The sequence below is a fragment of the Phascolarctos cinereus genome, unplaced genomic scaffold, assembly GCF_003287225.1.
Source record: "Phascolarctos cinereus isolate Bilbo 61053 unplaced genomic scaffold, phaCin_HiC Scaffold_5;HRSCAF=322, whole genome shotgun sequence".
Classification (NCBI taxonomy): Eukaryota; Metazoa; Chordata; class Mammalia; order Diprotodontia; family Phascolarctidae; genus Phascolarctos; species Phascolarctos cinereus.
Window position 1 is genome coordinate 460,436,761 of NW_027555958.1, and position 27,557 is coordinate 460,464,317.

A 27,557-nucleotide genomic window follows, 5' to 3' on the forward strand; every position below is an offset into this window, starting at 1 on the left:
TTTTTTCTTCTAAAATAGCAAGTGATATTTATTTTCTTTTAAAATATTTAAATTCATATACTTAGAGGAACAAGGAAATTCAGAAGGTACATTTTATAGATGGAGAGACTGAGGCCCAGGGATATACAAGTAATAAGTGGCCAAGGCAGGATTTGGACTCAGGTCTTCTTATTCCATAGTTAATTCTTTTCCTATTATGTGCCAAAAGTTGGAAGGTAGAAACAAATAATTCAGAGAAGAAAAAAAAAAAAAGGAAGACCATTGATCATTTGGTACTATGTCATAAGTTTGATGTTTTTACCATCAAGTCGAGTCAAGTCAACAAACATTTATTAAGTGTTTACTATGTGCTAGATCCCATGTTACATGTTAGGAATGTAAATAGGAGCAAAAAATCCATACTTTGTCCTCACAGAGCTTATGTTCTAATGGGGTAAGACAATATATAGAATCTGGAAAGGGGAGAAGGAGGAGAAATTAAAAAGTTTACAGAGGCAGGAGTAGAGACTGAAGAGGAAAGAACATGGGTAGTGTGGGTCCTTTCTCAAGATAGAGATTCTGGAAGGAATTGATCAATCAGAGAGGATCCCTATCCAGGGGTGGAGGAATCATCCAGGGTGGGAAGGATGATGGGACATGATGGAGAAAGAAGTACAGAGAGTTAGGGTGACAAAGAAGGGGTGAAAGGTGAAACTTCAAAAGGAGGCCACTTTTTGTGTCCCACGCAATGAAGAGATATATATATATATATATATATATATATATATACATACACACAGGGTCATCATCCATTAACATTGGAGAAAGAGGAAATATTAATAGTAGTTGGTGATTCCTCTTTGGGAATTATGGAAGTAATCATTGGTTAAGCTGATAACGCTGTCTGTCCTGAACATGTTTCTGGCATATGATTGATAGAAAGTTTCTGCCTTCCCAAGAAGGCATATCTGGGATATGACTGGAGACCCTTCTAAGACATTTTTAAAAATATCTTTAAAAAAATAAATTTATTGATATCCTTTGCACTACGTCACAATCTCTTTTCATGTCATTAAACTTCCCTTGTGACAAAGAAAGAATAAAATTATTAAGGAAAATAACTGACAGAGAGATTGTCTGATAATGTATGTAATATTCTCTCCTACTAATGCCCCACTGCTCTGTTGGACAGTAGTGCTGTGTTTCATTATCTCTTCTCATATTCCAAGACTTCTCAGACCTGAAGTTCACTTCTTATGATTTAGGTAGGGAGAAAAGACAAGGCTAAGAGGAACCTAAAATAGTATACATAAGATTATAAAAGTCCTGGGAAAGAAAATGAAGACATTGTGGATCCAGGTGGTTTTTTCATCAATGTTTCCAACTAAAAGTTTAGGAGAGAAAGCTGGATTTGGGAAATGAACAGCTGGTTATGAAGAGGATTTGGCTTTCTTGTGCCATGGCATAAAATATACTGATAGGCTCTTGGGTAAGGATAGAGTGCACCTAACATGGAACAATAAAAATATTTTTTTCTGGAGTCTTGAGAATCTAATCCAGATGGTTTTATATTTTAAGGAAAGGCTGAAAAAAAAAACTGCCCACATACATCTGCCAAGGCATCTAATTTCCACAGGGAAGCAAGTACAGTATAGGAAGAATATCAGTGGAGTAGCCTGGTGATTCACAAGAGTTGATTTTTTTTAAGTAGGCATCAATTATCTATTTTTACAAATGCACAAATTATGGGCACATAACATTACAAATTGATGATACTAATAGAAGGAGGGGAATTTGACTTTATAGGTATACATAACACTTGATGGATTTGCACATATGGCTGGAATTTGGTTTTAAAAGGGGTTTCTGATCAATAAGCAAAAAAAAAATGTATGAAGGGGAAATGAGAAGAAATCTTGTTGAGGAAGAAGAGTGTTGAGCACCTGATCTTAGAACCAAAGAAATAGGAGAAGAAAGCTGTGTATAATATTTCCTCTACTCTGAACTGTTTTTTTTTTGAGGGGGGAAGGGTATAGGTTTCAAAGGACTCATATAAAAGAACTCTAGTATAATACTCCTCAATTCTTTTCTTGGTCTTGTCCTAATTAACATTTTTAAAAGACTTCAATGAAGGCTTAAATATTTAGCTTATTGAATATACTGATGACTCAAACATGTACGTGATATTTAACACATTGAGTCAACCAACCAAAAAGTGTTTTTGACTACAAAATGGAAGTTTCAGAAAGGTTGATTTAATCTTTTATAAAGGTAGATTTGTCATAAACTCATAAATTTTGGTTTAGAAGAGATCTCAGAGATCCTATATTCTAACAGTTATCCAAGGAAAAAAATGCTAATAATTAACCCTATTCAAAAGAGAATTAGGCTGCCTTAGGAGTTAGAAGATTCCCTGTCTCTGGAGGTCTTTGAATGACCATTTACTGAGACCATATGTGACAGAAAAGTTTTACGGGTGCAACTCTAGTCAATTCAATTCATTTCCACAAGAATTTAGTCATAGACCCAAGACCTTCAGTAGTAGACACTAATGGGTAGAAAACATTGTGGAAGATACTGGTGATGAAATGATTAACTAAATAAGCAAATGAATGAATGAATGAATGAAGCAGTGTCTGTCCTTGAGTAAATTACATTCTTCTGGCCTTTGAGGTCCATTCTAGCTCTGGGATTTTAATGATTTATTGGGTAGTGGAATTATTCCAAAAGTGTATACTAAATAAATTAAACATTCTCTGGATTTTGCTACCTATCAGCCAGCAGAGAATGATAGAAGCAATTTGAAAATTAACCCCTGGGCTCCCCTAGTAGAGCCAACATAGAAATAGATAATTAGTTATCTCAGCAGCTGGAAGGTCTCTCTCTCTCTCTCTCTCTCTCTCTCTCTCTCTCTCTCTCTCTCTCTCTCTCTCATACACACACACACACACACATATACAAATATGTGTATAATGTGTAGATATGTGCATATATACAATATAGTATTCTGAATAGTAAATATATGATAATATATGTATATAGAGTAATACATTTATATGTATATATTACTATATATGTACTATACATAGTATTATATGTTACTACTATGTATAGTACATATATAGTAATATAGTTAGCAACATATTTGGACAATGCTCTTGTGCTTTTCTAGTCACCAATGGAATGAAGCAGGGCTATGTGCTTGCTCCCATGCTTTTTAATATGTGGTTTTCAAGTTTGTTGGACTCTTTCAATGCAGATGAAAGTGTCATCAAGGTCAGCTACCACATTGACAATAAACTTTAAAAAGCTACAGGCCAAGACTAAAGTGGAGGGAGAATTGGTGTGTGACTTTTTCTTCGCAGATGCATTCAATTCAGCCTCTGAGACTGAGATTCAACAAAACATGGATAGATTCTCTGCTGCTTTTGCTAATTTTGGCCTAACACATCCAAATTTTACAAAGCAAATTCTTGTTGAACAATTGTTATGGATGGGACAGAGCCAATTTGGCAGAGTGAAAGCAATGACTTGTTTGAGCTCTCCTACGAACCCCTCCAAATACCCATAAAAAATGGTTCTAAACAAATTCTAAAGCAGCAGAACACACAAAAAGACAGAGTAAAACAAATTTCCAGTCCAAAACAGCCTGGATGGTTGATCAGAAAGGTATATTGCGCCGTGCGGGTAAGGAGCGCAGTTCAGCATGGGTGCACAGGCCGCAGCAAAACCTAGAGCAAGCCTCAGAGGACTGAATCACTGGCAGCTGTGGTGGCTTCCAGACTCCTCAATCCACGAACTCCAAAGACAACTTAGAAGGTCAGCAGGAAAAGTCTGTTTTTGCAGTGAGAGAAGAGCTAGGTCAGAGCCAGTTCCAGAATGCAGAGTGCAGAGCCTGGGTGCCAGGTTGGTGGCTGTGTCTTGGCCCACAGACTGAAGGGGAATCAAGTGGCTGATCAGAGGGGGACTGCAGGGATCTCTTTGCTGGTGCTGAGGCAGGAATCTCTTGCTTTGTCCGTGCTTGGATCTAGGTCACAGTTCTGGGTGGTGGTCCTGGGGTTTGGAGGAGCACTGGCACTGTGGAGCTTGTAGTGGCAGTGGAGAGAAAACCCTCCTCAGAATTCCAAGAGAGAAAAGACTGCTTGTGGTTGGTCACTCAAAGACCAGAGTTCAGGCCAGGAAAAGGGTAAACACCTCACTCCTTATCATACCACCTTGGAAGAAGTGAAAATTTACAGGTGCCTAGAAGTATCTCTGAAAACAGCTGTACAAACCCCTGAAGCTTGGGACAGTACATTCTCCACACTGGAAGCAGACTTTTACCTTAACAAAGAGTTTAAAACTCAAGTAATTGGCTGGGATCATGAGCAAACCTCTCAAGAAGAGTCAGACTATATATTATCTTACTTTGGTGACAAAGAAGATCAAAACATACAACCAGAAGAAGACAACAAAGTCAAAGCTCCCACATCCAAAGACTCCAAGAAAAATATGAATCCATCCCAGACCTTGGAAGAGCTCAAAAGGGATTTTGAGAAGCAAGTAAGAGAAGTAGAGGAAAAACTGGCAAGAGAAATGAAAGTGATGCAAGAAAATAATGAAAAGTCAACAGATTGCTAAAGGAGACCCAAAAAATACTAAAGAAAACAACACCTTAAAAAATAGCCTAACCCAAATGGCAAAAGAGGTCCAAAAAGCCAATGAGGAGAAGAATGCCCTAAAAAGCAAAATTGGCCAAATGGAAAAGGAAGTCCAAAAGCTTACTGAAGAAAATACTTCTTTTAAAAATTAGAATAGAGCAATTGGAAGATAGTGAATTTATAAGAAATCATGACACAGTAGAACAAATCCAAAAGATTGAAAAATTAGAAAACAATGTGAAATATCTCATTGGAAAAAGAACTGACCTGGAAAATAGATCCAGGAGAGAGAATTTAAAAATTATTGGACTATCTGAAAGCCATGATCAAAAAAAGAGCCTAGACATCATCTTTCAAGAAATTATCAAGGAAAACTGCCCTGATATTTTAGAACCAGAGGGCAAAAAGAAATTGAAAGAATCCACTGATCTCCCCTGAAAGAGATCCCAAAGGAAAACTCCTAGGAATATTGTAGCCAAATTCCAGAGTTCCAGGTCAAGGAGAAAATATTGCAAGCAGCCAGAAAGAAACAATTCAAGTTGTGTGGAAACACAATCAGGATAACACAAGATTTAGCAGCTTCTACATTAAGGGACCAGAGGGCATGGAATATAATATTCCGGAGGCAAAGGAGATAGGATTACAAAAGAATCACCTACCCAGCAAAACTGAGTATAATCCTTCAGGGGAAAAAATGGTCATTCAGTGAAATAGAGGACTTTCAAGCATTCTTGATGAAAAGACCAGAGCTGAATAGAAAATTTGACTTTCAAATACAAGACTCAAGTGGAACATGAAGAGGTAAACAGGAAAGAGAAATCATAAGAGACTTATTAAGTGAACTGTTTACATTCCTGCATGGAAAGATGATATTTATAACTCATGAGACCTTTGTCAGTATTAGGGTAGTGGGGGGAAATTATATGTATATGTATGTATAGATAGATAGATAGATAGATAGATAGATAGATAGATAGATAGTAGGGACAGGGTGAGTTGAAGATGAAGGGGTGATATCTGGAGAATAAAATTAAGGGGTGAGAGAGGATTATACTAGGAGAAGGAGAAAGGGAGAGGTAGAATGGGGTACATTATCTCACAAAACAGAAAGAAAAGGTTCTTACAGTGGAGGGGAAACAGGGAAGGTGAGAGGAAATGAGGGAATCTTATTCTCATAGGATTTGGCTTAAGGAGGGAATAACATACACACTCAATTGGGTATGGAAATCTGTCTTACCCTACAGGAAAATAGGGGAAGAAGGGGACAAGAGAGCAGCGGGGTGATAGAGAGAAGGGCAGATTGGGAAAGGGGTAATCAGAAGGAAGTACTTCTGAGGAGGGACAGGGTCAAAAGAAAGAATAGAATAAATGGGGGGGCAGGATAGGATTAAGGGAAATAAAGTTAGTTTTTCACATGTCTATTATGGAAGTGTTTTGCATAACTGCACATATATGGCCTGTATTGACTTGCTTGCCTTTTCAATGAAGGTGGGTGGGGTGGGAGGAAGAAAGAAAATTTGGAACCCAAAGGTTTAAAAACACATGTTTAAAAAAAATGTTTCCACATGCAACTGGGAAATAAGAAATACAGGAAATGAGGTACAGAAATCTATCCTGCCTACAGGAAAATAGAAGGGGAAGGGGATAAGAGAAGGGGGGGGAGAGATAGAAGGGAGGACAGACTAGGGGAAGGAGTATTCAGAACACATGCCATCTTGGGGCAGGGGGAGGGGCAAGATGGGGTGAAAATGTGGAATTCAAAATCTTGTGGAAGTAAATGTTGAAAACTAAAAATAAATAAAATTTATATTAAAAAAAAATTTTGGCCTAACAATTAACACCAAGAAAACACAAGTTCTCTACCAGCAAAAACCACACCATCCATACATGGAACCATTGGTTACTGAAACTAAAGAAATATTGAATACTGTGGATAAGTTCACTTACCTTGGCAGTATGCTTTCCAAGGATGTACACATAGATGATGAGGTTGACACATGCATTGCCAGAGCTAGCTCAGTGTTTGGGAGGCTCTGGAAGAAAGTGTGGGAGAGAAGAGGTATTAGACTTCCTACCAAACTAGAGGTCTACAGAGCTGTTGTGCTGCTCTCATTGTTGTATGCCTGTGAAACCTGGACAATCTACCAGTGCCATGACAGGAAACTGAATTATTTCCATTAGAATTGTCTTAGGAAGATTCTGAAGATTACCTGGCAAGGTAAGGCACCAGACACTGAGGTCTTTTCTCTAGCTGAACTGCCAAGCATTCAAATTCTGCTGCAGAGAACAGAACACTGATGGACTGACTGTGCTCTAATGCCAAACATACATTTGCCTGAAAGACTATTTTCCAGAGAACTCACACAAGGCAAGAGCTCACATGGAGGTCAGAAAAAGTGACACAAGGATGCTCTCAGATCTCTCTGAAGAACTGTGGAGTCAATTGTGAGACATAGGAGACACTGGCACAGAACTGCCCAGCATGGCATGCCTGCATCAAAGAAGGTTCTGTGCTCCACGAGCAAAGCAGAATTGCAGTAGCTCAAAAGGAATGCAAGATGTGAAAAATTAGAGACATTTCCACTCCAAATGTTCATATGAACTACGTGAGCCCAACCTGTAGTACAACCTTCTGAGCTTGTATTAGTCTGATCAGCCACAGTCAGACACATTGAACCTTGACCCCAACATAGTGATATCATTTTAGTCCTTTTTGAGAACAGAGGGCAACAATCAGCCAACTCTATGTTAATATTCTATGTATTGTATATAGTACTATGTGTATATGTGTGTATGTATATATAGACATATATTATTTATATATGGTACATGAAGGACCATCCTCATCTGATTACCTATTTGAGTGATTTTGTGAAGTATCAATTTCCATTTTGAGTCTTTTCTAATCTATAATTATTGAAGACTCTTGTGAGGCACCTTTACGAAGCATCTCCATCCAGTGTGATAAAGAACTAGCTCTGGTCAATTTAGATTAGACATTTAGATTGGGACATCCTGGGTGATCTGGCCCATGTCTTCCCACAAGGTAACCATGGGTGGGGCCAACAATGTAGGGATCAGAAGGAGCCTTCCTTAAGTATTTCAATCGTAAGAGGATACCAGTGGAGCTGGTGAGTTGGTCGTGATTTCTCATTTGTTTTCTCTGCTTTTTCAGCCCATATTCCTTTTCCCCCCCAGTCTTATAGAAATGTGTATCTTTAGCTTTATCTATATCTACATTCACTAGCATCTTCCACTTGCTTCTTCCAAATAGCTTCTTGATAATAAGGTATTATGGCCTGTATGAGCTCACCATGGGCTTCTTCACTGTCCTTTGATTGGCCCTCTATTTTACTTCTTTAGAGATTGTAATCTTCCAGGACTCAACATGAGCAGAAACTTAAAAGGATTAAAGGAGATACTTGGGATCATTAAGACAAACAAACAAAAAAATCACTTTCCCAAAGACAATTTAATCTTTCTCTAACTTCTGTCAAGTTGAATTGAATAGAATAATGTCAAATAACGTCAACATAATAATTGTAGTAATACCTTCCAGTTACCTAGTTCTTTAAAATTCCCTTTTCTCACAATGTCCAATGAAGTAGGTTTATTATCCCCATTTTAAAGATTAAGAAAAGAAAGTGATATTTGAACAGGAACTGACTTCTTCTAGGTGATTACAGCAAGCTACCTAATTTCAAGTCCATCACTCATTCTAACATGGCATCTTGCATTGACACTACAATGCATGGCACTCTGGCACAGGTATACATTGTTGGAACTCCTATTCTCATGGAGCGTGCAAGCCAGTTAGAGAGAAAAGTCATAAACATGTGGCAGTTAAATAACAATAGAATAATATGATGACAATGTGTGGTTAATGTCCACATGTACATAGTTGATTGTAATTCCTGAGGAAGCTTAATGTAAGGAGAGGTAAGAAGTAAGGGTGATCTTCATGCTGGATGCCAGGTCTTGAAGGATGCAATGAATTTGGATATGTGGGGTAGATATTTCAGGCAGGAGAAACAGAAACACAGACCTGGACACATTTGTAGGCAGTTAAGATCCTGAGTGCCTTGAACACACTTCCCTCACTTCACAGGAGAATAAATTGAAGCCTAGAGAAGTTAAATAATTTTCCCAGTGTCAAACAGATAAGTAAGTCAGACAGGTGGGATTTGAAGCAAGGCTCTCTGACTCCAATTCCAGAGCTCTCACCAATGTACCTCGATTCTGTTGTTGTTTCCTCAATTTAGTTGTGTCCTACTCTTTCAAACTTGGGGTTTTCTTGGTAGAGGTACTGGAGTGGTTTGCCATTTCCTTCTCCAGTTCATTTTTACAGATGAGTAAACCGAGGCAAACAGGGCTAAATGACTTGCTCAGGGCCATTCAGCTAGTGAGTGTGCTCAAATTTGAATTCAGATTCTCCTACTCCAGTCCCAGCACTGTATCCCAGATTGTACCACCTAAGCGACACCTTGAAGCCCTCTAAGAACTCTCTTTTGGTGGCTTCCATTCATTTCTGCCAGTCCTTCTTCTACAGGCCACAAAGTCCACGTCCTGAATCATATGGCTACACTTCGAAGACTTAGACAGTCCTCCTGTCTCTCTCTGAGTCTCCTTTCTCCGGGCTAGCTATCCCTAGATCATTCCTTGGCTCATCATTTTAGGGTGAGGCTTCGCCATCTTGTCCTTCCTTTTTCTCCATGTACTTCAGCTTATTAGTGTCCCCTCTAAAATGTGACACGCAGCAACCAGAACTCTCCGCTCCCAATGGGGTCTGATAGCAGAGACTGCTTTCTTAGCCAAGGAAGATTTCCTAAATATGTTTTTAAAGTTCCTTTTTTAAAAAAATGGGTAGCTTGTTTGTCATTCTCACACACACCAAGGTGCAAAAGCAACCTCTCCATCACCATCTTTTCCTTGCAGGGATCTCACTGAAACTTCTTCCGTTTTCAGACTTTCAAAGGATGCTCTTGAGTCCAGAAGAAATCCAACTGACCTGATGTTCCAGCCAATTTTGAGCTGTTTTATTTTCCTCTCTCTTTTATTGTTTTTATTTTTAAAGAAAAGTTCCAGAAATAGGAGACAGATATGATCCTGCAGATAAGTGACCCTTTGAGAAAATCCTTTTGAAAATGAGAAACTGCCAATGTGACCCATGGTAGTGTTTTTTTTTCTTTTTTAATCAAAGCATGCTTGATTTTCTTTTCATGGAGATGTTTTGACACTTGTCTTACAATTAAAAGAAAAAGGAAACTAGATTTGAAGGCTTTCAACTGCTCCATGCTAAAACAAATTTGTATTTCTATGTCTGTAGAAAGCAGCAAGCTTTTGGCCTTCATTTGAATGCTAAGGGGCATTGGTCACAGGTGACCAGCACAATCAACCCTCTTGACTATGTTGTTCTCCTTGAATATTTTAATATCCAAGTTCCTTGCCACAAATGCTTCTTTATCTCAGTACCTTGTATCCATGTTAAGTATGTCACAGACCCCAATCCAACTAGATGTCTTACTTTTGGCATGTGGAAGCTATACCTCCTTAGCATGTTTGTGACTGAAGGAGATAGATGACAGTTTTGAATCATGAAACCCCAAGAATAAAAGCAACATGGAGTACAGAAGTCAGAGAAAAATGTAGTTATTGACAATAAGGGGTTGGTGGCATCAGAATTGGACAATCTTGGTAGAGCATTCTCCTTCCAAAATAGACTTTCTTAAACACAAGTCTGACTGTCACCCCTCTTCAAAAACATTTGGCGGCCATGGCCTTCCATTTCCCATAACCATGCTTTTACCTAGCTCTCCTTGGAATGCACTCTTTCCTCATCTCCACTTCTACAAACCTTAATTTCTTTCCAGGCTCAACTCAAGTGTGCTCTTCTGATCACCCTTGTTTTGAACACTCTTTCTCTCAAATTATTTTATGATTTACTTGGCTATGTATATGTGGTATAATTTTCTAGGATAAGCTCATTTAGGGCAGGGTCTGATTGGATTTTGTCTTTGTACACTTAGAGCCTAGCACAAAACAGATTCCTGATAAATGTTCACTTATTTGGATTGGATTTAACTGGTGTCATTCAGAAACCAATAAATATCTCTTTCCCTCTTTTTTGCCTTGCCAAAAGATCTCCTCCAGTCTTCTGTGGGGCCTGAAATATTGACTTTCATCAATCCTTTAGGGGCAATGAAGTGACTGTTAGATCAACCATGACTCTTGAGCTTCAAGGGCCCTGCTTTCTCTAGTCTAAAGCTTTTGTCTTTTTAATTAATGGCCATAGCTTCAATAATTGGATTTCTGTGTGCAGTTTGGAAGCCTTCTGCCTAGCACCTGTTTTAGAGACTCATCACTATGCCTTTCTGTTCATAATAACCTAATACATTCTTTGGAGAAAGCCTAATTTTAAGTTATATGTTAAGTGCTAGGTTTCTGTTTTTCTGCAACCTGAAACCAAGAATTCCCCACCAAACCCCACCCCACCCCACTGACAGAGTTAGTCCAAACTTCGTCTTGATGGAAATTTCTGATAGCCATCTCCACACATCCTCAGCATAGTGATAACAGATGCTCAGAATACTGATGATGAAACACTGTAAGATAAAGAACCTCCAAAATCATCTATAAAAAGATTAAATTATGTTATTATAATGCTGGCATTAAGTAGACAAGCATGTCAGTATTCTTTGAAATTGGGCAGTCCAACTTTATTGTAGATTGAACATTAGAACTCTTAATTTCTCTTCTCCCCTACAAAGTACAGTAGAAATATTGCTGACTCTGAAGTTGGAGGATCAGGGTTAGAATATCACCTCTATCACCTACTAGTTAGTGACGTTGGGTAAAGACTCTCTGGGCCTCGGCTTCCTCCTTTGTAAAATGAGGGAGTTGGTCGAGATCAGGAGTTCTTAACCTGGGGTCTGTTAACTTGTTGTTTTAATATTTTGATAACTGCATGTAGATGCAATTGGTTTCCTTTGTAATCCCATGTATGACATCATTCTGAGAAGTGGTCTAGCCTGTAGGCTTCACAAGTCTGACTGCCAAAGGTATCCATGACCCCCAAGAAGATTAAGACCCCTTGGACTAAATGGTCAATTTCTAAATCTATAATTCTATATCAGATTCACCTGAATGCCCCATTGCCTGACTATACTGGGAAAGGGAAATACACTTCAGAGAATATGATTACGCGATATTCCTACATGATAACAGGGTAAACCACAAACTTGGCAATTAACTATTTAATTGAATCTAGACAGGAAAATAAGTAATGCTGATCTCAAACTTTGAGGCTTATAGAAGTTGCCATAGAAGAATGAAATGATATCTAATATTTCTTTCATTCACTTCAGTTCAATTCAGTTCAGCCAATAGATCCTATGTAAGATACTGGGCTACGTTGAGGATTCAGAAAGAAATCAAATTATAGGTCTTTTCCTCAAGGGTCTTATATTCTGCTGATGAGTATAGCAATAAAGGTAAGTCAACATTTCATAGATGGAAAGTAATTTCAAATGGGAGAAAGCCATACCCGTGCTTCTTTTCACACCCCAGAATAACAATATTGTGAATTTTGGCAATCAGTAAAGAATATAAATAATAACGTATACCTCAAATTCATTACCACAAACATTTATTAAACACTTACTGTATCCCAGGTGTTGTGCCAGACTTTAGAAATGTAAAGACAAAAATGAATAGGGCCTGTCTTCAAGGAGCTTCCATTCTATTGAATTCTTATTACCCTAACTGTTGATAATCTGTATGAGACAAGAGAAGTCACTGTTGGCTTGGGGCAGAAATGGTTGCTAGATGATATCACCTTATGAGTTACTTTTCTTTTTTTTTTTTCCTAGAGCAGCCCTACAAGAGGGAAAAAGCAATCCCAGTGAACTCCAATTTGTGAAGTGAGGCAATGTGTAGAATGAGGTGGAGGTTTGCTGGGGAGTGACTGCCAGAGGCCAAGATTAATTATACCAGTGGGGACAGAAAATTGCAAATGCAAATTATATTTTAGGCAGCATAATCCTAGCCTGTCACCAACCAGCATGTTTTCATAGAACATTACACAGAGGGAGTAACAAGGACCATACAGTAAAAGGTAGAGTGGGCTGCTGAGTATTTGATTAATTGGTTTTCTCTTTTGGAAACCTGATTCTTAGGAATCCAATGACTAGCAAGTTGCCATTGAAGTAGAGCCAAGTCCACAGTGCCTCATTTCTTTTGACTATTGGCAATATCTACCTTGTGCTGATATTTCTGAAGAGTGAAGTTTGGCTTCATCTCCAGTTCTTCCCCACCAGCTCCATCTCCACTACTATAAGACTTTAATAGCTATTCCTAAAGTACAGATCTGACCACGTCGCTCTCTTGCTCAAATACCCCCAGGGGCTCCCTATTGCCTTTAGGATCAAATGCAAACCCCCTCTACTTGGTAATTAAAGCTTTGCACAATCTGGTTCCAACCTGTCTTTGAAAAAGGTTTTTACAGTATTCCATTTCAAATCCTCTGCGCTCTAGCTGAACTGGCTTGTTTGTTATTTGGGGGATGTGGTGTTCCCTCTCCTTCTTTCTCTCCCTCCCTCAGCTTACGCACAGGGTCCCCCTTCCTCATCTCTGCCTCACAGTAGCCTCTAGCTCCTTTAAAAGCAAATTTCAATCCAGCCTCAGATACTTACTAGTTGTGCTGTCATGGGCAAATCACTGTTTGCCTCAGTTTGCTCAACTGTAAAATAAAAATAATAATACCACCTGCCTCCCACGGTTGTTGTGAGGATCAAATGCAATAATATTTATAAAGCTCTTAGCACTTAACAGTGCTACGGTGGATACCCTTAGTAGGTCAGCACTGTAAACACATAGTAGGTGGTGTTGTTTGGTCATTTCAGTCGTGTCCAACTCTCTGTGACCTCATTTTGGGGTTTTCTTGGCAAAGGCACTGGAGTGATTTGTCATTTCCTTCTCTAGCTCATTTTATAGATAAGGAAACTGAGGCAAACAGGGTGAAGTGATTTGCCCTTGGTCATACAGCTCATAAGTGTCTGAGGCCCGGAATTGAACTCAAGAACATGAATCTTCCTGACTCCAGGTCTGGCACTCTATCTACTGCACCACTTAGCTGCCTGAATAGGTATAGTAGGTGCCTAATAAATGCTTTTTTCCCTTCCTTTCTTCCTTTTTCAAAGGAGGAGAAATTACTGAATGATGGTAGAGAGTCGAGAAATGGCAATGGGGAGAAAGTAGTATCCTGCCTCCCCATCTCAATGACCAGTGAGTCTGGGGAATGAGAAAAAGTGCAGTAGATTCTAGAAAGGAAGGCCAGAAAGACTGGGTTATCAAGAGGCGGTTAAGGCTCAATGAGCGAATGAAGGGAGTGGGAAAAGAAAGATTTAAGATGCAAGTAAATTCCTCCCCCTCATGGAACAGTCATTTCAGGAGCTCAGGGGAAGGAGTGGGAAACTTTAAAGTGGGACACTTTGAGGGGCACAGGAGTTGAGGGGAATGGCAATAAGGGACTGGGCAGTGGGGGATAAAGAATGGGGCTTGAATCATGTCAGATGATATTCCAGATCACTGGGAGAGGGACGCTAGGACCAGGAGAGTGTTTGCTAATCATTGAGGAATGAGTTTAGATGGGTTTCCATTGTCCATAGGGGTTTGTCTTCAGAGTACTGACTTTCTCAGGACCTTTGGCAGTTCAGGCAAGGGCACAAGTGTTAGGAGCTAAAGAAATGGTGTTACTCCCCTTTCTCCAAGGCAGGAGACCAAACAGGAGATCTGGCCAGATAGAACGGCAATTTCCTGCCATTCCCCAAAGGCAAGAGGCTGGTGTAATGATGTTGCTTCTCTTCCTACAGGAAGCAGGAGACAAGACAGGAGACCGAGCTGATGATGTTATTATCCTGATTTTACAGATCAATGTGCAAATCTTGTGTCTGACACAGCCCTAGCTGTGGGACCCAGGGCAAGTCACTGTACCCCAATGTTCTAGGTAGCTTTGTGGGACTGCGAAGGACAAAGTAAGCACCAACCTCCATTGGTAGAGAAAGGTTCCTCACGGAAGTTCCCCATGCCGATGAAATCCCAGGTTTGCTTTGGATACGTAGCATACATTGATCTGTATACATGTGGCTTTGCTCTAATAGAATGTAAGTTTCCTGGGGCAATGCCAGTTTTGTAGCCCCAGCCTCTAGTGAAATGAGTGTGTGGACATTCAATGAAGACTTGTTGGAATGAACTGTGGCACAAATTTAAGGCCTAAAGTGTCTTTGGTTGGTCACAAGAAGAGTGTGACAACTTGTGCAAGGCAGTATGGTTCAGATGAAAAGGTAGAGGATTGGGGTCATAGAACCCAAGGTTTGCCATTACTGTCCAAGTGACCTTGGACAAGTTACTTCTCTTTGGACCTATATTTCCCTATTTGTCAAATAAGGAGGTTGGATTTGTTGGTCTCTGGTTTCCATTTCTTCTCTAGATCCATGGTTTTATCTATGATCCTATGACCTAGATTCAAATTTCACTTCGGTCACTGACAGAGTAAGACATTTAACTCTTCTGAGCCTCAGTTTCCTCATCTGCAAAATGGAAGGAGGTGGGACTCAATGGCATCTGAGTTCCATTTCACATATTTCTCTAGATCCCTGTAATTAAATGCCCTGGAGATGTCAAATAGAACATACTGAATGGTGTAAGGAGGGACAGATCATATATCCAGTAGGATTAGTGAAGACCTCTTCCAGGCAGCAGCACATGGACTAAGCCTTGAAGGAAGGATTTAAGAAGTGGGTAGAAATGGGGTGAATGACTGTCCATTCAATTTAAAGGCATGCAGGCAAGCAACTCAGGAAGAGAACAAGGAATAGAGTGAGTAGTGCAATTTGACCTGAGCTTAGAATATGTAAATGGAAATTATTTGAAGTAAGTCTGGGAAGGTAGGTTGAAGAGATTAATGTAGGACTTGAATGCTAGGCTAAGTTTGTCTTTTTTTTTTTTCAAGAGGCAGGAGGGAGTCACATAATTTTCTGGAACTGATAGCCACTTAAAATTCAAAGGATAATATTTTAATGAAGCATGATTTTGTAAAGTATTTGCGTCCAGGAGTTTTGTATGTGTGTATTTAAATAGCTCATATCTTTCTGTGTATGTTCTTAAGATCAGTCCAATTACATTTGCCAAAAAAAAAAAAGTGGGTAACAGGTTAGGAGGGAGCACCATGACTTCTTCTCAAGCCAACATTTGACATTGTTCTTCTAAGGTATAATGAAAGGAATGAGGAAACATCACTGTCTTTCCATGTCCAGTGCATTTGAACAGAAGGGATTGGCTGAATTTAAGGCATTTGGAGTTCACTGACCATGTCAAATTCCTCTTCCAATGTGTCAACTTCAAGACATCCCCAAGTGAGTTTTGCCAACTGCTTGTACTCCCATCTTGTACACCCATGGCCATGAAGGCAAATGTTTTCCGTATGTTTCTGATTCCTCTGCCCTGAACTCATCAGAATCTTGTTTATAAAAGTTCTTTGAAGTCTAGAAAGACTTTTCAAGTTTTTCAGATTTTCTTTAAGGAGACATGAGGAGAGACGGGCAATTCGAGCCACGTGATGGGCTCCTTGAGTGTCCCAAACTCATCTGAAAACATTTTGCCCCCCAGTTCGGATACATTTTCCCCTTCCTCAAACTTGGACCATCTGCAGTTTTAGGGCAGGGAAGTGCACATGTTTCTGATTTGCTTTATACTGAACTAGTCACAGCACTTTAAAAAAATGGACTTTGTTGTTCCACAAGTTGGTGAAACATTTGTTTAACAAGGTTCTGTAGGCCCTGTTCTTAAAACTGGGGAATCTTGTCTTCACCAAAAGTAAATAAATGCTAACATCAAAAGCCAGATTATAAACTCTGAAAGCCTGGGTTTCCACTGAATTCTCAACTTCTCCAAACACATCCCCCACTCAGTATCGTTTCCCCTTTATGAAGATGCATTTTTTCCTGATCTTGCATCTATTGTGCTGACAGGTAAAGAAGGATTTTTTTTTAAATCATACCATGAGGCAGGGTAGCCTAGTGGAATGAACATTGGACTTACTAATAAATAAGGAGATGTGGGTTGGACTCTAACACTAGCTATGTGACATAGGGCATGTCCAAGAAAGGGAAGAGTCAAACTCAGTGGCCCCTTGGGTCCCTTCCAGCTTGAAATCATTGATCCTAAAATCTAATCTAGGGCCATGCAGAAGGGGAGCAAGGATTCAAATCCAGTACCCTGTGACTTCTTACTAGCCCACTCAGTACCTGCATGAACTCAGGGAAGTCTCTGATCCTCTCAAGACCTTAGTTCCATTATCTATAAAAATAAGTACATTGCATTGACAAAGTCACTTCGCTTATCTGTGCCTCAGTTTCTTCATTTGTAAAATAGGATGGTAAGAGCACCTACCTCACAATGTTCTCATGAGGATCCAATGGGATAACATAGTAAATCATTTTCCGAACCTTAAACTGCCACTTAAATGCTATTATTATTATTGTTGTTGTTGCTGCTGTTATCTTTAAAGTCCTCTTCAGCTCCAGAGCACAGGATCAGGGTGTCCTTTGAACGCTGACCTAGAGTTGATAGAATAGGCCTTTGGTGCTTCCCAAGGAAGAGTTATCCATAAAACTAAACAATTTAACAATAAATGACAAGAGATTTAGACATGAAGAGATCATCTAGCCCAGACTCATTCTTCATTTTACATAGAAGGAAACTGAGGCCCACTTAAATGAATTGTACCTAATCAGAGAGAAAGTGGTTCCTAGGGACTGGATTTGAATCCAGGCACTCTGACTGTGAACTGAATGTTTTCTCCCCTACTCCACGCTCCCACTAGCAGAACCAGTGTTTGAAATCAGGTCACTGAACTCCCAATCTAGTGTTCAATGTACAATACTCAATGGCTGTTTGGATTTGAGTAAGCTGGGAGGTCACTTTAAGTGAGAAAAACAAAGCATCCAGGTTCCCTTCCTTCCTTTCTCTTTGGTTTTCACAAGCATTGAGCTTTAGAGAAAGATTTTTTTGGACCTTTTTTTTTTGGGGGGGGAGGTGATGTACAGTGTGGTATAGCCTATGGAATCCTTCTCAGAACCATGTTTGTAAAGGCATAAAATAAAATCCATAGGATTATAAAGGAAATTGATTTTATAGAGATGATTATTTTTTTATAAAAGTTCATAGACCTCACATTAAAAATCCCTTCTAAGGCAAACTTTCAATTCATTCACTGTCTCAGATTGAATAAACAAAGGAAAAACAATTTATTAAGTAATTACTACGTGCCAAGCACTCTGCTAAGTGCTAGGAGTACAAACAGAAAAATCCAAATGATCCCTGGTCTCAAGAAGCTTACACTCTATTCTGAGAAAAATATGAGTTAACTCTCTCTTCAGCTGCAGTTACATGGAGGCAACTTTGGCAAAGGGAGAGCCTTGGAAACACAGCTGCCCCAACACTGTGGGCGACAGCAGCCAAATGCAGGCTCTGTCTACCGTTCTGCACTGCCTCAGTGAACCACAGAAGTGCCATTGTCGTAGAGCTAGGTGTATATTGTGATTGTGCTGAGCTGGAGTCACCTGATCACTAGCAGAAGATACCTTCTGTACCCTGACAGCAGGCAGAGAAACAAAACCCGCAGCACTTACTGGCACCCCAGAAATGATGCTGCTTGGGACTATCCGACAGTAAATGTACATACGCTAGGAGGAGAATGTTCAGAGAAGCCTACTGTGTGCGTATTTATTCACTGTTTGGTTCTGAGTGCTTAGTAGGTCATTTTATTTCTTTTGAGTTTGTTGAGTCCTTTCTTTAAATGTCTACATAGCTGCTGCCCCCTATCTTGAGCTATGGATATTGCAATCTTTCTGATTCTCAGGATGAGTTAGAGCTTACAAGCTGTGAATTTAAAGGCAACTCATCAGGCCTGGTTGGCACATGTGATGAGTATGAAGAAACCATCTTGCAGTAGAAACAGAATTTTCTCCTGTTTTGAAAGGTATTTCTTTCTGATGGCACTTGCCTTCCATGTTTATTTAAGTCCATCAGTTTGAAAAGAAAAATAACATTAAATGTTTCAAAATGGCAGAAAAGTTTGAAAGTCTCATGAACATTCATGGTTTTGATCTGGGCTCTCAGTATATGGACTGAAAAACATTGAGCTGTAGTGGCAATGGGTTAGTTGTTGTTCTTTCTTTTTTTTTCCACTGTCAATAATGACTCTGACAGAAGAGTGGCTGTCAAGAAAATTGTTCTTACAGATCCCCAGAGTGTTGAACATGCTTTATGCGAAATCAAAATTATTAGAAGACTTGACCATGATAACATCGTGAAAGTATTTGAAATTCCTGGTCCCAGTGGAAGCCAGTTAACAGATGATGTGGGCTCTCTGACAGAACTGAACAGTGTTTACATTGTTCAGGAGTACATGGAGACAGACTTGGCTAATCTGCTAAAGCAGGGCCATTTACTGGAGGAGCATGCGAGGCTTTCATGTATCAGCTGCTACGTGGGCTCAAGTATATTCATTCTGCAAACGTACTGCACAGAGATCTCAAACCAGCCAATCTTTTCATTAATAATCAAGATTTGGTGCTGAAGGTAGATGACTTTTGTCTTGCCTGGATCATGGATCCCATGGGAAAACCCTCTTTGTAGGTGCACATGAACTTGAACAGATGCAGCTGATTTTAGAATCTATTTCTGTTGTGCACAAGGAAGATTGTTAAGACCTTCTCAATGTAGTCACAGTTTGCATAAAAAGTGACATGAATGAGCCACACAAACCCTCAATTCAGTGGCTTCCAGGAATCAGTGGTGAAACAGTGGACTTCCAGGAGCAAATTTTGACACTCAGGCCTATGGATCTATTAACAGCAGAAGAATCTCCATCCCATCCTTATATGAGCATTTATACCTTTCCAATGGACAAACTGATTTCAAGCCATCCTTTTCACATCAAAGATAAAGTTAATGACATTTTGCTCACAGATGAAACTCATAGTCACATTTGTAATTGGGAGAGGTACTCAGTTTTGAGACCATGACTGGCCTATATACAATAATGTTGATGTTGAAGAAGTTCAGCATGACCCAAAGGCTCTTTCTGATGTCACTGACGAAGAGGAAATACAAGCAGATCCTCAAAAAATGTGGCTGGAGATCATGAAAAGTATCTGAAGGATACTGCCTTTGATATGGTAGTATCCAGATCATCATGAAAATAAGTGTTGTCATCTGGAATGTAACCACACTTGTAACTATAAAATGAAGTCATCATCTTATCTAGATAACTTAGTATGGGGATAGAGTGAAGTTAACCATTATTATGAGCCCAAACTTATTATAAATGTTTCTAATTGGAAAGAACAAAGCAAAGAAAAATCTGATGAGAAAGGCAAGTCAAAATATGAAAAGAATGGATTGGTTAAAGCTCAAATAGCTCTTTTTTAATTTAATTTTTTTTATTTTTATTTTTTATTTAATTTAATTTATTTATTTTTTTGAGTTGAAAATTTTTCTCCCTCCCCCCCCCCCCAAAACAGCACACAATCTGATATAGGCTTTACATTTACATACCCATTAAACATATTTTCACATTAGTGAAGTTGTAAGTAAAAATTAAAACCAATAGGAGGAACCATCAGAAAGATGAAACAAAACTCAACAGAAGGTAAAAATAAGTGATAGCGATTAGACTTCCATAGTTCTTTCTTTGGATATGGACAGCATTTTCCATCCCGAGGCCTCTGGAGATGTCTTAGATCCTTGTAATGCCAAGAAGGATTCAGTTTAACAATATTAGTCATTGCATAACGTGGCTGTTATTGTGTACAAAGTCCTCTTGGTTCTGTTCACTTCATTCATCATCAGACCATACAAATCTTTCCAGGTTTTTCTGAAGTCAGCCTGTTCATCATTTCTTATAGCACAATAGTATTCCATTACATTCATATACCACAACTTGCTCAGCCATTCCCCAATTGATGGGCATCCTCTCAATTTCCAATTCTTTGCCACCACAAAAAGAGCTGCTATGAATATTTTTGTACATGTGGGTCCTTTTCCCATTTGTTTGATCTCTTTGGGATATAGCCCTAGAAGTGCTATTGCTGGATCAAAGGGTATGCACATTTTTGTAGCCCTTTGGGCATAGTTCCAAATTGTTCTCCAAAATGGTTGGATCATTTCACAACTCCACCAACAATGTATTAGTGTTCCAATTTTCCCACATCTTCTCCAACATTTATCATTTTCCTGTTTTGTCATGTTGGCCAATCTGATAGGTGTGATGTGGTACCTCAGAGTTGTTTTGATTTGCATTTCTCTAATCAATAACATTTAGAGCATTTTTTCATATGACTATAGATGGCTTTAATTTCTTCATCTGAGAACTGTCTGTTCATATCCTTTGACCATTTATCAATTGGGGAATGGCTTGTGTTCTTATAAATTTGTCTTAATTCTCTATATATTTTAGAAATGAGGCCTTTATCAGAGAGACTGGTTGTAAAAATTCTTTCCCAATTTTCTACCTTCCTTCTAATCTTAGTTGCATTGGCTTTGTTTGTGCAAAAACTTTTCAATTTAATGTAATCAAAATTATCCATTTTGCTTTTCATAATGTTCTCTATCTCCTGTTTGGTCATGAATTCTTCTGTTCTCCATAGATCTGATAGGTAAACTATTCCTTGTTCTCCCAGTTTACTTATGGTATCAGCCTTTATATCTAAGTCATGAACCCATTTTGACTTTATTTTGGTATATGGTGTGAGATTTGGGTCTATGCCTAGTTTCTGCCATACTCTTTTCCAGTTTTCCCAGCAGTTTTTTTCAAAGAGTGGGTTCTTATCCCAGAAGCTGGGGTCTTTGGGTTTATCAAATAATAGATTACTATAGTCATTGACTACTGTGTCTTGCATATTTAACCTATTCCACTGATCCACCTCCCTATTTCTTAGCCAGTACCAAGCAGTTTTGATGATTGCTGCTTTATAATACAATTTAAGATCTGGAATTGCTAGGCCACCTTCCCCTGCATTTCTTTTCATTAGTTCCTTTGATATTCTGGACCTTTTGTTTTTCCAAATGAATCTTGTTATTATTTTTTCTAACTCTATAAAATAATTTTTGGTAGTTTGATTGGTATGGCACTGAATAAGTAAATTAGCTTAGGTAGGATTGTCATTTTTATTTTATTAGCTCGGCCTACCCATGAGCAACTGATGTTTTTCCAATTATTTAGATCTGATTTTATTTGTGTGAAAAGTGTTTTGTAATTGTGTTCATAGAGTTCCTGGGTTTGTTTCGGAGGTAGACTCCTAAATATTTTATAATGTCTACAGTAAGTTTAAATGGGATTTCTCTTTCTATTTCTTGCTGTTGGGCTTGGTTGGTAATATATAGAAATGCTGATGATTTATGTGGGTTTATTTTGTAGCCTGCAACTTTGCTAAAGTTGTTTATTATTTCAAGTAGTTTTTTACTTGATTCTCTAGGATTCTCTAAGTATATCATCATGTCATCTGCAAAGAGTGATAGCTTTGTTTCTTCTTTGCCTATTCTAATGCCTTCAATTTCTTTTTCTTCTCTTATTGCTAAAGCTAAGTTTCCAGTACAATATTGAATAACAGTGGTGATAATGGACATCCTTGTTTCACCCCCGATCTTATTGGAAATGCTTCTAGCCTGTCCCCATTACATATAATGCTTGCTGAAGGTTTTAGATATATGCTATTTTATTTTAAGGAAGACTCCATTTATACCTATGCTTTCTAGTGTTTTTAATAGGAATGGGTGTTGTATTTTATCAAAAGCTTTTTCTGCATCTATTGAGATGATCATGTGGTTTCTGTTGGTTTTGGTGTTGATATGCTCAATGATGCTGATAGTTTTCCTAATATTGAACCAACCCTGCATTCCTGGTATAAATCCTACCTGGTCATAGTGTATTATTCTTGTGATAAGTTGCTGCAATCTATTTGCTAGTATTTTGTTTAAAATTTTTGCATCTATATTCATTAGAGAAATTGGTCTATAATTTTCTTTCTCTATTTTGACTCTTCCTGGTTTAGGTATCAACACCATATTTGTATCATAAAAAGAATTTGGTAAGACTCCTTCTTCACCTATTTTCCCAAATAGTCTATATAGTATTGGAATTAATTGTTCTTTAAATGTTTGATAGAATTCATGTAAATCCATCTGGCCCTGGAGATTTTTTCCTAGGGAGTTCATCAATGGCTTGTTCAATTTCTTTTTCTGAGATGGGGTTATTTAAGTATTTTACTTCCTCTTCGTTAATCTGGGCAATTTATATTTTTAAATATGTATCCATTTCACTAAGATTGTCAAATTTGTTGGCATATAGTTGGGCAAAATAATTCCTAATTATTGTTTTAATTTCCTCTTCCTTGGTGGTAGCTTCCCTTTTCATTCTTGATACTAGTAATTTGGTTTTCTTCTTTCTTTTTTTAAATTAAATTAACCAAAGGTTATCTATTTTATTGGTTTTTTCATAAAACCAGCTCTTAGTTTTATTTATTAGTTCAATAGTTTTCTTAATTTCAATTTTATTAATTTTTCCTTTGGTTTTCAATATTTCTAATTTGGTGTTTAGTTGAGGATTTTTAATTTGTTCTTTTTCTAGTTTTTTGTTGTATGCCCAATTCATTAATCTCCTCTTTTTCTATTTTATTTATGTAAGCATTTAGAGATATAAAACTTCCCCTAAGAACTGCTTTCCTGCATCCCATAGTTTTGGTATGTTGTCTCATTATTGTCATTCTCTTGAATGAAATTATTGATTGTTTCTATGATTTGTTGTTTGACCCAATCATTTTTTAGGATTAGATTATTTAGTTTCCAATTATTTTTTAGTCTATCTTTCCATGGCCCTTTATTACATATAATTTTTATTGCATCATGATCTGAAAAGGATGCATTTAATATTTCTGCCTTTCTGCATTGGATTGTGAGGTTTTTGCCCTAGTACATGGTCAATTTTTGTGTATGTGCCATGTACTGCCGAGAAAAAAGTATATTCCTTTCTATCCCCATTCAGTTTTCTCCAGAGGTCTATCATACCTAACTTTTCTAATGTTCTATTCACCTCCTTAACTTCTTTCTTGTTTATTTTGTGGTTAGACTTATCTAGTGCTGAGAGGGGAGGTTCAGGTCCCCACTAGTATAGTTTTGTTGTCTATTTCTTCCTGTAACTCCCTGAACTTCTCCTGTAAGAATTTGGATGCTATACCATTTGGTGCATATATGTTTAGTAATGATATTACTTCATTGTCTATGGTGCCTTTTAGCAGGATGTAGTTTCCTTCCTTATCTCTTTTGATTAGATCTATTTTTGCTTTTGCTTTGTCTGAGATCAGGATTGCTACCCCTGCTTTTTTTACTTCAGCTGAAGCATAATATATTCTGCTCCAGCCTTTTACCTTTACCCTGTATGTGTCACTCTTTTTCAAATGTGTTTCCTGTAAACAACATATTGTAGGATTATGGTTTTTAATCCATTCTGCAATCCATTTCCGTTTTATGGGAGAGTTCATCCCATTCACATTCACAGTTATGATTACTATCTGTGTCTTTTTCTCCATCCTTTTCCCCCATTTATGCTTTTCTTTCTCCTTTTTCCTTTCCCCTCTTCACTAGTGTTTTGCTTTTGACCACTGTGTCCTTCAGTCCCTCCCCTATTATCCCTTTCCCTTTTCTTCCCTTTACTTTCTTCCCTCCCTTCTTCCCCCCTCCTTTTTTCCCCCTCCCTTTTCTTTCCCCTTTTCCCTCCTACTGCCTATAGGGCAAGTTAGATTTCTATACCTAACTGATTATGTTATGCCCTTCTTGAGCCAAATCTGATGAGAGTAAGGTTCAAACAATGCTCCCCCTCCCTTCTTTCCCTCTGCTGTAATAGGATTTTGTGTCTTTTCCTGTAATGTAATTTACCCTTGTCTGCCTCCTCCTTTCTCAGTACATTTTCTAAGATCAGATTGATCCACTTATTTGGATCCATTTAACCCACTTGATTAGATTTTTTTTAATCATTACATCAAAGTCAATTAATATCCACCTTCTTTGTGTATACTCCTTTAACAAGGGTTGCAAGTGTCATATTCCCTTGTAGGGTTTAAACAGCCCCCCCCTTATTAACAACATATTGTATCTTTCTGTCCCATTTACCTTTTTAAGTCCTTCTTGAGTCCTGTACTTGAAGATCAAATTTTTTGTTGAGCTCTGGTCTTTTTATCAGGAAAGTTTGGAAGTCTCCTATTTCATTGAATATCCACCTCCTCCCTTGAAAAATGATGCTCATTTTTGCTGGGTAATTGATCCTTGGCTGCATTCCAAGCTCCTTTGCCTTATGGAATATCATGTTCCATGCCCTGCGGTCTTTTAATGTAGAAGCTGCAAGGTCCTGTGTAATCCTGACTGTGGTTCCATGATATTTAAATTGTTTCTTTCTGGCTGCTTGCAGCACCTTCTCTTTCATCTGGTAATTTTGGAATTTTGCTATTATATTCCTTGGCATTGTCAATTTGGGATCTCTTTCAGGTGGTGATCGTGGATTCTTTCTATGGTTATTTTCCCTTCTGGTTCTAGGACTTCAGGCAGTTTTCCTTTATGATTTCCTGAAAGATACTGTCCAGGCTCTTTTTTTCATCATGATTTTCAGGTAGTCCAATAATTTTTAAATTGTCTCTCCTGAGTCATTTTCCAGGTCGGTTGTTTTACTGATGAGGTATTTTACGTTTTCATCTATTTTTTCATTTTTTTGTTTCTGTTTGACTGATTCTTGCTCTCTCATAGAGACATTAGTTTCCATTTGTCCAATTCTAGTTTTTAACAGATTGTTTTCTTCTGTTAGTTTTTGTCTTCCTTCTTCAATTGGCCAATTGTGTTTTTTAGGGACTTGTTTTCTTCAGTGTATTTTTTTTCCAATTGGCCAATTGTATTTTTGAAGGACTCTTCTACCTCTCTCATTTGACTATTAAAATCCTTCTTGAGCTCTTCTAAGAAGGCTTTTTGGGCTTCAGACCAGTTCATATTCCCTTTTGTTGTTGCAGATGTGGGTTTGTTGACAATGTTGTCCTCTTCAGAATTTCTGTCTTGATCTTCACTCTTCTCATAATATGAATCTATGGTACATTTCTTTTTACTCATGGTGTTTCTTTATTCCCTGGCCTTTAAAGAGATTGAGCTCTCCTGCTGGGGAACAGAGGGTACTGACCCAAGCTTCTTGTGTTGGGAGCCTAGGTCTTGGTCACTGGCTTTGTGTGCTGGGGCCTCTTATGCTGGCAATTGGAGGCTGTAGGTTTCTGGCAGCTTACCTCATGTTGGGCTGGAATCAGCAAGGCTGGAACTTTCAGGCAATTCTAGGTTGCCTGCTTTTCCTTTCCTTTAGCTTTCTTCAGCTCCTTTCAGATGGGTGCTGCAGGGTGTTTATCTGCCTGGGGCCCCCTGCAGTGTTGTCTCCCTCGTTTCTGCTAATGCACTGGGAGATTCCTTTTCCATAGAGTGCCAAGGCACCTGGTGGTTTTCTGCACTGGTTTCCACCGGTTCCCCCCACCCTCACTGAGGCACTGAGGTCCAGGTGTTGGTGTTTGCCTGTTCTACCACCTGGGCTTCAGGATTTCTTCACAATTGGAGGCTGCTGGGCTCCGACAACTCACCTGATGTTGGGTTGGAACCAGTAAGGCCGGGGCTTTAGGAAAGCCTTTAGGTTGTTTTCTTCACTTCCTTTCAGATGAATGCAGCAGGGTACTTATCTGCCTGGGGCCCCTTGTAGTTCTGCCTCCTTTATTTTTACTGAGGCATTGGGAGACCCATTTGCTGGGCTGCCACACTGCTGCTCCCCCTCTTTCTTCTAGTTCAGGTGTTCCAGGTTTTTTTTTTTCTGGGGTGATATTTTCTGGGTTTTCAGAGGTTAATAGGGGAGAGTGACAGCTACTACCTTTTCACTCTGCCATCTTGGCTCCTGGAAGCGGAAGTCAAAGCTCAAATAGCTCTTGAGGATGTATCACAGAAACTGTTTGAAAAAGAAAGGGAGAAGAATCCAAGATTTGACTTTGTTCTTTATTGCAGGAACTATTCAACTTAGTTTGCAACATGAGTCCATTGATGTTGTTGATATTAAATGACTTGAATAGCTTAGTGTCCCAACTAGAATTGAAAAATTAGATATCAAAGTCAGTAAGGTAGGAAAAAAAACAGCAAAAAGGCATGTCAAATTTGGCTCAGTTACAAGCTTTGTACCAATCTTCTTGGGATAGCCAGCTTGTAAGTGCTGAGGAGGAATGTTTTCTCATTGATCAGTTTTGCTGTGAAGTAAGAAAGGATGAAAAAATTGAGAAGGAAAACACTTATACCAGTTACTTGGACAAGTTCTTTAGCAGGAAGGAAGCTATTAAATTGCTAGAAACTGGGCAGTAGAGGATGACAAGTTTGGGGCAAGAGAAAGTGAGGAGGGTTTACTTAACAATAGTAGGGAATTCCTCTTCAACAAACAGCTTGAGTCTATAGGCATCCCAGTTTCATAGTCCAGTTGGTTCACCAGCTAAATCAAGACAGGCCACATTAATACCTTCCACTATGAACTCTTCCCCCCAGATTCCCCATTAAACCTAGGGTAGCATTCTGAAACATCTGAACTGAACACTCAGCAGACAATTCTTTCTGTATTTGTGAAATGTGTTTTTTTTATTACTAGTATAAGTATTTTTTTTACTTGAATCAGATGGTGTTGTTTTAGCATGGATTTTATTAGTTCTTGGTTTTTAAAATCTAGAATTACTTTCTATGCATGAAATAGTTTCATTTTAAAATGAAATGTCATTTGCACACAAAATTAAAGAACAGAGCAAAATAATGCAATTCAGGAGGAGAAAAAGAAAT

General features: G+C 38.5%; 1 protein-coding gene and 1 pseudogene across 4 annotated transcripts in view; both read left to right on the plus strand.

Moving 5' to 3' along the window:
- The window catches only part of FGGY (FGGY carbohydrate kinase domain containing), a 544,879-nt gene that overhangs the window by 181,701 nt on the left and 335,621 nt on the right, over window positions 1-27,557 (plus strand). The gene's annotated exons all lie outside the window — the stretch shown is intronic.
- On the plus strand, window positions 18,741-27,317 carry LOC110212937 (mitogen-activated protein kinase 6-like; annotated as a pseudogene).